The 11,872-nt window shown below is 39.2% G+C and overlaps 1 pseudogene; it reads right to left on the bottom strand.

The window, feature by feature from the left end:
• Positions 1 to 8,836: 8,836 nt before the first annotated feature.
• LOC114209044 (protein SET-like) lies at positions 8,837 to 9,664 on the bottom strand (annotated as a pseudogene).
• Between the last annotated feature and the right edge of the window lie 2,208 nt (positions 9,665 to 11,872).

Genomic DNA, 11,872 nt, shown 5'->3' with positions numbered 1-11,872 from the left:
TTGACCCTGAATTGCAGCATATACATGTGTCCACTTCCTATCCTGACTTTTATGATAATCCCTTCCACCTTTATTTCTCATCTTTGACCAACAAGTGAGAAATACAGCCAATTCCCTTTATCACAGAGCATGACTCATGTCTTTCATGGTTGGGAATTTACCCAGAACAGACATAGAATGTGATAAATCTTATAGATTATTATTTTTATAAGTACACGAGTAGTCTCCACATAAGCTAGGAAAGTTGCAGAAGTTTTCAGAATACCTGAAAGCCAGAGTCCACTTAGTAGTTCTTTGAAGAATAAAATTCCAGACATTTCAAAGGAGCATATCGTTGAGACAACTGGTGTTCCCTTTGCAAACCAGCTTCCATCCTCTCTACGTACCTCTTCTAAAACCCTTCTGTGAGAGGGTCATTAGAATGCTGTTTGCAATGGTGGTGGTTTTTCAAAAAATACCAGGTTCTCCCACTTCTAAGAATAACCAGTAGAGCTGTGAGTTAGTGCTTCTTCCTAAGGCGTTCTGGATGGAAGTCTAAGGAGGCATTCCCATCTTTCCCTATTCTGCCCAGAGAGGGGAGGATTTTTTTTTTCCTTCCTAGTTCTCTGAACTAGCCTGAAGAGAATTCCTTATGAAGAGCACTTAGGCAAGATTTCAGAAGATCTACTACCTCATTTTATGGTTGTAGAGGAGGCAAAGTGCGAATTCTGGGGAGGAGGCAGCAGTGAATTTAGTGCTTAAAAAAAACAGAGCAGTGAAAATAGGCAGTGAAATAGCTCATTTTCTCTCTCCCCCGGGGGGCCTGAGGCAGCTTCTCCAGGACCTTGGTGCCTAGGTACTGGAGGAGGGAGCAGTTCCATCTGGTTCCATGGAGATGGCATGAAATGTTGTTCACTTACTTTCAGCAATTTGGGGTCTTTAATTACTAGTCCATGCTTACAGACTAGAATTCAGCGAGAAGCTGGGAATCAGAGCTCTAAATGCTAAATTCTTTCTGCCTAAGGCTTGCTAGTGTACCTGATGAGTTCTTGACCTCATTCATAAACCGTGTTTTTAGCAAAGTCAAATGGAGCAGCCTTAACACTATTGAATATTTGACTATATTAACTACCTTGCCTTTTAAAGCAACTCTCCACTTCGGGCAGGAGCCTCCATTCTTCAACCCAGGGAGGGACAACAACAATCTCTATAACCCAAGTTAGGAAACCAGGAGGAAATGGTCAGTGGACTCAGAACACGCCCTTCCCAGATCTCCTTAGTCTTTCTTGAATAACTGAGCACAAGCTACATCTCTTCTCAGAAACTCTGCTGAGATGCAGTAGGCCCATTCTTTCCCCTCCCCCCAAAGCTGCATGATCTCCACAGTATTTCCTACAAGAGCCACTCAGCTTGCTCTTACAAGTAAGGTAAAGATAGTCAACAGCATTACTCATCAGAGAGATGCAAATCAAAACCATGACGAAGCACCACTTCACATTCACTGGGATGGCTATAATAGAAAAGACAGACAATAACAAGTATTGGGGATGTGGAGAAATTGAAATTCTCATATCTAGTGGTGGGAATGTAAAAGGGTGTAGCCACCGTGGAAAACAGTCCAGCAGCTCCTCAGAAGGTTAAACGCGCAGTTACCTTACGACCCAGCAGTTCGTGTCCGAGGTAGATACCCAAGAGAAACGAAAACATATGCCACACAAAAACTTGTACTCAGACATTCATAGCAGTGTTATTTCATAGTAGCCAAAAGATGGGAAAAGCCCAACTGTCCGTCAACTGATGAATGGATAAGTAAATGTAGTGTGTCTATACAAGGGGAAATTATTCAACTGTAAAAAAGGAATGAGGTGCTGGTACCTGTACAACACGGATGAAACTTGAAAACATTATGCAAAGTGAAAAGAAGCCAGTGACAAAAGATCTTATAATGTGTAATGCCATTTATATGAGATGTCCAGAGTAGGCAAATCCATAGAGACAGAAAGTAGATCAATGGTTGCCAGGGGCTGAGGGGGAGGGGAATGGGGAATGATTGCTGACAGGTATAGGTTTTCTTTTTGTAGGGATGAAAATGTTCCAGAATTAGATAATAATGATTACAGTTGCACAACTCTGTGAATATCCTAAAATCCATTGAATTGTACACTTTAATGGGTGAATTTTATGGTACAGAAATCGGAGCTCAATAAAGCTGTAAGAAAGAGAGAAAGAGAGAGAGAAAAGGGAAGAAAGAAAGGAGGGAAAGGAAGGAAGGAAGAAAGGAAAGAAAGAAAGAGAGAAAGAAAAGAAAAAAGAAAGAAAGAAAGAGAGAAAGAAAGAAAGAAAGAGAAAGAAAGAAAGAGAAAGAAAAAGAAAAGAGAAGAGAAGAGAGGAGAAAAGAAAGAAGAGAAATAAATAAAGAGCTAGGGTAGACGAAAGGAAGGGGAGTAGACTGGTTGGGGCAAATACTGAATTAGGTGTAGTCTTGCCCCCTCAATATCTCTTTCCCCAACAAGCCCCTCCTAGGGCTCCTCTTCCTCTTCCTACTTCGTCAAATTTGCCCCCAGAAAATGAACCCTTTATAGCCAGTCATGACCTCCAGCCTCCTTATAATTCATGAGACTGTCCTCAGCCACATCCACTTGGCACATCCTCCGGCCCCAACACAGCTGCTTGGCTTCCCTGCTACAGAAGGTATGCCCCAGAGCCCTGCCTTAGGCCTTTTGCTTGCAAGATCCTATCAAGATGCCTCTGTATTGGTAGTTTTGCTCCTCTACTCCTCCGTGGTTACACAGCCCCACCTCTCTGTGAGTGTGCTGGCAGAAGCTAGCTCAGCAATGTGCACCCAACACCTCCAGCTGTGTCCTACTCAGCCCAGGTAAATTCAGGGTGGCTCCTGCTTAACCTTTGAAAGAATTTCTCCTAAAAGCCAAGTGCTGAGTATACATAACTCCATTTAATCTTCACAATAGCCCTGTAAAGAAATTATATTATCCCCACTTTTCAAGAAGAAGAAACAGATTCAAAGAAGGTAAATGACTTAATCAAAGTCACATAGATTGGAGTCAAGATTCAAACACAGACCTGTCAAAGCCAGCACTCATTCTGCTGCCTTGGATAATACTTCCTTCCCTCTGTTGAGTGTATATCATATGTCAAGCAGTGTTCTAAACATATTAACAATATTATTTCATTGAATCTCACAATCCCACGAGAAAGGTATGACCATCCCATACAATAGATGAGGTTCAGAGAGATGAACTCTTTTTGGATAATATGTATTTGTCACTCACTGAATGCCTGGGAGATTGGGAAGATTTTTGCTTTTTCTGATAAAGGTGAAAGATGCAAATGGTGCTGTTGTCTTTCCCCTCCCTCTTGCCTTTGGGCAACTGTTTTGAGACCATAAAAGAAGGGCAAAAAAAAAAAAAAAATCACAAATATTTTCCCAAACATCATCAACCTGCTAAGCAATAAACTACCTTTAGATCTTTTATTACATAAGAAAATTGAATCCTACTTGTGTAATCCACTGTCACTAGATTTTCTGTTACTTGTAGCTAAACACATCCCTAACTCATACAGGAAGGTCCTATTACTACCCTCTTACAGATTAAGAAACAGATAAAGGGGCACAGAGAGATGAAGTATGTTTCCAAAGCCACACAAATAGTAAATGACTGCAGCCTACTGATAGTTGTCCCCTCTATCCTTCTTTTAATGACTTAATTACCCAAGTTATAGCTGGGCACATGGATGGTCACCTTTCCCAGGCTTCCCTGTGGCTTTGTGGGCCATATGACTATATTTTGGCTAATGGAATGTGAGTGGAAGGAAGGAATGTGATTAACTTCCCGGCCATGCCCTCCAGTTCCTCTTCTCTTCTTCCCGCTGGTGGTGACGGTGACACACGGACCAGGGTAACACCTCAAGAGATGGCAGAGCTACAAGACAGAAGGAGTTTAGGTTCCTGAATGACCTCATGGATTAAAGTTGCCCTACACCCTGGCATCACCTACCAACTTGGGCTTTTAAGTGAGAGAGAAATAAACTTCTATCTCATTTAAGCCATTGTGTTTTGGTGTCTCTTAAAACACCATTATTATAAGCAATGCTGTGGCCAACCAATTTGCAAACATAGGTCTAATTCCAAATTTGGGTAATTTCCACTACAACTCCAAACATCTAAATCAGAGATTGTGAACTCAAATGCCTACAGATGCTAGGTAGCTAACAGATTAGTAAAGAAGACAGCAGAAACTATGGTGAGTGCAGAGCATAGATATGGTTACCAAGTTCTAGATCCTTTTTTTCCTGCTAGACTATATTTCTTAGCTCTCCTTTTACTTATTTGGGCCCATGTGACTGAAGTCTGGCCAGTATAATGTGAATAGCAGGAATGAATGCTGCATCCAGTCCTGGTCCAGGAAAAAGTTTCTCGCTCAATAATATACTCTTTCTTTTCCCTCAGTGGAAGTACAAAAGATGCCCCGGGAAGTCTTAGGAACCAAGCAATGAATATGGCAGAGCCACAGGATAGAAAAAGCTTGGATCCCTGGGTCACCACTTAGAGAAGAGCTGTATAAATTACATTGACATGGAAATTTTGACACGAGTAAGAAACAAAGTTTTCCAAGTAGATTCAGTACATCCTCGGGTCTATTGTTACCACAGCACAAGATAGCTTATCCTCACTAATACACAAAAGCAGCCCCTGTAGGAATGCAGGCCCAGTATTGCCAGATCTTTTTTTTTTTTTAAAGAAGACAGAAATGCTGAATGTTATGAAAACACATCTCTTTTTTAGTATTAGCCAATACTGTGAAGGTCAGACATGACCAAGATCCAGAGCTGTCCCAAGGGCTACGAGTTTGCTGCCTCTGCCTCAGTATTATAGTGTACCCTGATCCTGGGACCTCAGCCAGCTTCTTCTACTGATCCCAGGCTTCAGTGGCCCCCCCAAAATCCAGTTAAGTTTCTAAGACTTTCCCCAATTTGTTATGCAGGCTTATTAAACTTTAAGCCAATGCTTTTTGGAGTATAACTGTGAAAAGCAGGAAATTACCTATTACCTAAAGCTATTCTCTCATTTGATACAGGTAATCTTGCCAAGCATTTGTCTGGAGCTCCAGTGTTTCTCTTTCATTCATATATTCTTAAAGTTAGACCTAATAATGCCTACATGTCCAACTACATTCATCAAAATGAAACTATTTATCAACTTTTCTCTACTTAACCACCTGCCAAAATTCTTTCCAACTCAAGGCCCAACTCAAAGATTATCTCCTCTATGGGGTCTTTTCCATCCAGCTGAAGGAGCATGTTCCCCTTCTAAGTTGTGATCTCCTGAAGAGACCAGAACATTTCCCTCTTCATAGTATCGGTTCCTGGAATGACACTTAGCTCATAATAAGTGCTCAACACAAGGACTCAGCGTATGTATTAGTGCTTTGTGATTGTTGTTATATATTTAGTTATAGTTTTGTTTCACTGTGTGTACACCTGAATCAGTGGTTCATCATAATTGTGCTTCGCATTCTGTGGCAAGATGTTGTCAGGAAGCATTGGAAGGGCCTTGTCTGCAATAATGGAATTCATCAAGGTCAGATATCTTAGCTATTTAGAAGGGTAGACTCTGGAGCCAGACTGCCTGGGTTCCTATCCCATTTACCAGCCATGCAACTTTGGGCAAATTAACTTCTCTGCTTCTTTGTTTCCTCAACTATAAAATGGGAGTAATAATAACAGTACTATTGTATTGGTTTGCTAGGGCTGCTGTAACAAAATACCCCAAACTGGGTGGGGGACTTACACAATGAAAATGTATCATCTCACAGTTCTAGAGGCTAAAAGTCTAAAATCAAGGTGTCAGCAGAGTTGGTTTCTCCTGAAAGATGTGAGGGAACGGTGTGTTCTAAACATCTCTCCTTGGGTTGTAGATGACTGTCCTCTCCCCGTGTCTCTTCATATGGTCTTCTTTCTAGGCATCTCTGTCTTTGTGTCCAAATTTTCCCTTTTTGTAAGGCCAACTGTCATTTGGGATTAGGGCTCACCCTAATGACTTCAGTTTAACTTGATTACTGTTGTAAAGACTTTATCTCCAAATATGGTCACATTGGAGATATTGGGGGTTAGGACTCCAGCATATCTTTTTGGGAGAGAACACAATTCAACCCATAACCATAGTACCTCATCAGATTATTGTGAGGATGAAATGAATTAGTACTTGTAAAATATTTAAGAACAGTGCCTATTATACTGCAAGCTTTTAAAAACATCAGATGATATTATACTTCTTAAAATCTTGTTATACCAAGGTGATCATTAAAAATAAGTCACAGGAAGGGGCACCTGGGTGGCTCAGTCAGTTAACTGGCTGCCTTCGGCTCAGGTCATGATTCCAGGGTCCTGGGATTGAGCCCCATGTCGGGCTCCCTGCTCAGCGGGGAGTCTGCTTCTCCTCTGCCTCTGCCTCTCCCCCTGCTTGTGCTCTCTCTCTGTCAAATAAAGAAATAAAGTCTTTAAAAAAAAAAAAGTCACAGGAAATTATACTGTTTCAGTATAGTTGTTTTGGGGCAGTGGTTGGAGAGAAGTGGGGATGGTTTCAGTCCTTGTTCTCAGGATATAGCGAAATGAAGAAAGTGTCAGTTCCTGACATCGATAATATAATAGAAGGTATGGCAAGAAATAGTACGTTATTGCCCTTACCATAAGCTTGAAAATGCTCAGTTTGAGAGGTATGCCATACACTGAGAGCACACTACAGTTAGAATTTGTCCTTCGATTTATTATTAGGTGTTGTTAATGCATTTTTAGCAACAAGCACTAAATCAGAAGTACAATAAAAGATTATAGCTTGAATTTTGCAATTCTGGAATTTGACCTCTTTTAAACATAGAGATTGGTTTCAAAGTCTCCTTAGATATTCTGGAGTTAGAATTTTTAACTAAGACTCTGAGGCAAGTTGATGGTTGTATGACTCAAGCACTGAAATATAGCCCAACAAGCCATTCAAGGCACAAAATTCATAAACATAAGTATTTCCTAATAATGCCCAGGGATGCAAATCCCTCATTGGTTAGGATCCCTACAAAAAGAGAGGACTCTCTCTGGTGGATAATATTTACCCTTCTTTTAACAAAGGGGGAATACAAAAAGCCAGTTCTCAAGTGTTTTGCTCTCATTCTCTTGAGAATATTATCAAAATTTTACTTTTGGTTCATCTCCTGAATCATTCATGAATGCAATTCTGTGGTGATACGGTTTATATATTCCTTTCAGTCCTGATGGCATTTTAAATTCTGGCCTCTGAATAAAAATTTCAGTGCAGGTCCCATTGCATTTGTTGATTTTACAAATGAATAGATCTTCGGTAGGGAGAAGTCAGTGCCCTCTCAAAAGCCCTCTTCAAAGCAGAGGCTGCTTGGGTGGTATGGGCGATCTGAATATCACCTGTTTACATGGGCAGTCAGTGATGCACATACCAGCCAACCACATGTGTAGCTTATTTCTGAATTATCATACCAGGTCAGGAAACCTAACTCATAAGTATGTACCACGGTATCCCTCAAAGTTCAGATATACTATTTCAATTCTATTCAATCTGCAAATCCAGACTTTTCCCCAAAGTCATTCTTCCGTCATTTGTGAGCTTTGAGGAGGGCAGGAGGGTATACCTGAGGCCTCTTTTCTCTGCTCCCATCTCCTCCCCTACAGCCTCCCCACACTATCCACCCTGCCCTTCTCTTCCTCCCCACCTATTTGGTTCAGGTATGTTGAACCAAGTCAGTTGCAAGATTTAGTCTTTTCATCTTAGGTAAAGCCATTAGCCCTGGGGTTAAAATTGTTTTTTTATTTTGTTTTATTTTATTTGTTTTTTTTTCCTGCCACTTTGAATAGGGCAAGTGAAGATTCAGAAGAAAGTCTTATCTATGCTTTAAAAGTAAATTATTTTCTTACTATGGAAGTAATCATGGTCATTGTAAAAAAGTTAGAAATACAGATGTATTTTTAAATTAAAAAATTTTTGTGTGTGTACACATTTAGTTTTATTTTAACGAAGCAACTTGTACATTTTAAATGTTTACAACTGAGCATCATCTTTCTTTTCCAGTGAAATAAAAAAAATTAAAAATCAACAGAACAAAATTACAATAGAGAATGTCAATTTCAAATAAGATTCTATAGGTTCTGCTGATTCTCCCATCTAGTGTCAGGGCTCAAGTCATCATTAGAAGAGAATTTTATTTTAAAAGTGTCATCTTAAACTTCAAGGCTCTCCACTAAACATCACAATTAAGCATGCCAAAGGAGAAGCCATACATCTCAAATCCAACCTTTGCTGACCTTCTATAAGCCCATTTCTTTAAGTTTTTTTTTTTTAACAAGAGAAAGCAGCCAGATACATGTTGGGAAATGGTAAATGCTGTCTATATTCACATAGAGACACAGTGTAATCTCTGAGCCCAAAATACAGAGAAAGAAGGAAAAAAGCTAGAAGCCTACGCACTACTACACAGGGGTCTAGCACCCTCCTCTTCCAGCAGAGCTAAGGGAGCTGAAGGTGTTTTTTTCCTCACAGAACATGGTGGTGTTGATCCCATAAAGTTTTTGTTGAGACAGGAAGGGATAAACATGAATTTGGAACAGAAACAGGCAGAGATTCTTTCCCACTGTATTCTGCTCAAGGTATTCCCCCGCCCTCCCCAAATACTTTGAGAACCATAGTATAAAGGGAAAGAAAAGAGCCTTCAAAAAACAGGGCAAATGAGCACAAGAGGAGAAAAAAAAAAAGATTGCAACTTGCTCCCAGGGACTGGAGAAAATTAAACAAGAAAGGTTAAAATTCATCAGTATTCCGTTAGTTAGCTTCTCCTTCCTCCCCCTCAACATCATCTTCATCTTCTTCACTTTCATCTTCATCTTCTTCATCAATATCCTCAAATCCTTCTTCTTCATCATCATCATCTTCTTCTTCTCTTTGCCCTTCACCATCCATATCAGGAACCACGTAGTACTATAATGGATTTGGCCAAATACCATCTTTGATGACCTCTCCTCACTCACCTGCACCTGCATCAGAGTGGTCAGTAAACCAGGTGAAGAAGCTCTCTGGTTCCTCATGCTGCCTCTTCCTGCTGGCTTTATCCCGTGTTTGATTTGAACATTTGGTCGAATTCTTTCCAGATTTCCATTTGATTTCATTGGACTTTGAAGATGGATCATCACTCTCATTCAGATGAAATTCTCTGGACAGAACTTTATTTTCAAAGCAAGGGGTTTCATCAAAATCAAAATCTGTTCTATAACCTGATTTAATATATCATATCTTCACATTCTGTCACTTCGACTCTTGTCAAATAAGGCAATACCTCTGCATCTTCTCCCCGACAGATACTTGTGGATGGCTGACAAATGTTGTTACTCCCAAATTTTGGATTTTGGTGATCAATTCTGGCCTCTTCTGAATAAATGGTTGGTGGAGTTTTTTATAGTTCTGCTCTACTTTCAAAATCTCCTTACTGGCTTGCTATTTCATTTTGTACTCCATCAACATGTTCAGTTGCTTCTTGCTGTTCTTTTTCTCCCTTCGGGAAGTGCTGAGGGGTTGTCGCCTCCAGCTTGGGGTCAGGAGGCAGTTTCAGTTTCTTCTTTTGAGGAGGAGTGAAGACTGGCATTTGGGGGCCATGCTGTGAGGAAAGTCAGTGAAACAAGGGCAGACGCATGTCTGGAAGAGGCTTTAGTTACTCCAGAATGTGTTTTTTTTAATTAAAAAAAAATTTTTTAAGTCATCTCTATACCTACCATGGGGCTTGAACTCATGATTATGCTCTTCATGAGTTGCATGCTCTTCTGACTCAGCCAGTCAGGCACCCCAGATATATATATTTTTAACAAGGAAAGATAATATCCCAGATGCTGAAACCCAGAAATAAGCATGGCTAACATTTTAATGCATAGTTTGTCAACTTGCATGTACTTTTAAATCTCTGAATTACCATGTAGTCAGATCACACAATTATTCTGTCTAGAAGAAAGGCAGATGCTGAGAGGGCCAACTACCAGGTTAATGACCACCCCCCACCAACCCCCATGTCCAGGAACCCTCTAAGGGACCAATATCAATCAGTTTCCAAACCCTTGCAAGAGTTTCTCTCCTGGTTGCTAAATCTCCCCATTTGTCTCCAGTCAAACATTATTCCAATATTGGCCACTTGGCCCCAGATCATCAACTGACAGGCAGAATATAAATATACAATAAAAAGGAAAGGACCTCCCAAATTTTTGAAAGAAGAAAAACAACTTTCACTAAGACTAACTCAGTGCAGCAGCTGGTCTAGTTCAGTGAGGAAGTACATACTCTGAACATGTGGACTCCATATTTTGAAAACTCAGCTCATGCTGAGGAAATTTACATCTACCTGGAGGAAAAACAATGTCTCTTGGTAGATTTTACAAATGCCAACACTTGAAAATGTATGTCCATGGACATGTCCAGACTCAATGTCTATATAAAATATACACAAACTTGCACATTTTAAGAACATTTACTAGAAAATTATATCTTAACTATAAGCAGTATCCTCAGAGAGAATTAAAAAAATAATTAAGATTACAATTTAAGAACTAAATGTGATTAAAAAAAGGCATGGCTCCAAAATAAAAAGTTCTTAGAAATTAAAAATACGGTAGTTTAGCAAAAATTTGATACACATATTGAAGGATAAAGTCAAAGAATTTGCTAAGAAAAAAATACAGGTAGAGTGAAAACGTGAAAGAAAGGCTAAATTGTAAAGTATAAATCCAAGAGGCTAATGTCCAATGACTAGAAGCTCCAGAGAGAACAGACAAAATGAAAGTAAAATGTAAATAAAAAAATAATAAAAAGAACTGAAAGATATGAGTCCCCATACTGAAGAAAGAGAGAAGAAAATGCTGTAATGCCAGACACAGTGAATGAAAAATGAACCACAGTCACAGAATGGTAAAATTTTAGAATATTGAAGATTTTTTTTAAGGTTTTTAAAAAATTCCAGTTGGTTAATATATTATGTAATATTAATTTCAGTTGTAAAATTTAGTGATTCAACACTTCTATACAACACCTGGTGCTCATCACAAGTGCACTCCTTAATCCTCATCCCCTATTTCACCCATTCCCCCACCCACCTCCCCTCTGGTGACCAGCAGTTTGTTCTCTATAGTTAAGAGTCTGTTTCTTGGTTTGCCTCCCTCTCTCTCTCTTTTTTTCCCCATATGTTCATTTGTTTTATTTCTTAAATTCAACATATGACTGAAATTATATGGTATTTGTCTTTTATTTCACTTAGTATAATATGCTCTAACTCCATCTACATTGTTGCAAATGGCAAGATTTCATTCTTTTTTATGGCTGAGTAATATTCCATTGCATATATATATATATATATATATATATATATATATATATATATACCACCTCTTCTCTATCCATTCATCAATGGATGGACACTTGGGCTGTTTCCATAGTTTGGCTATTATAGATCATGCTGCTATAAACATTGGGGTTCATGTATCCCTTTGAATTAGTATTTTTGTATCCTTTGGGTAAATACCTAGTAGTGCAATTAATGGATTGTAGGATTGTTCTATTTTCAACTTTTTGAGGCACCTCCATACTGTTTTCCAGAGTAGCTATACCAGTTTGCATTCCCACCAAGACATTCCATGCTCATGGATTGGAAGAACAAATATTGTTAAAATGTCTATTCCACCCAAAACAATCTACACATTTAATGCAATCCTTATCAGAATATCAAAGATTTTTAAAAATCCAAATATTTTCAGAGAAAAAAAACAAATTGTCTTCTTTTTTAAAAAATCAGGTTGGCATCAAACTTCTCTTTAGCAATACCAA

This window comes from Eumetopias jubatus, unplaced genomic scaffold, assembly GCF_037043125.1.
Source record: "Eumetopias jubatus isolate StellerSeaLion01/CBP00866 unplaced genomic scaffold, mEumJub1_p1.0 scaffold_1, whole genome shotgun sequence".
In the NCBI taxonomy this organism is placed as follows: Eukaryota; Metazoa; Chordata; class Mammalia; order Carnivora; family Otariidae; genus Eumetopias; species Eumetopias jubatus.
This window is presented reverse-complemented; position numbering and strand designations above follow the sequence as displayed.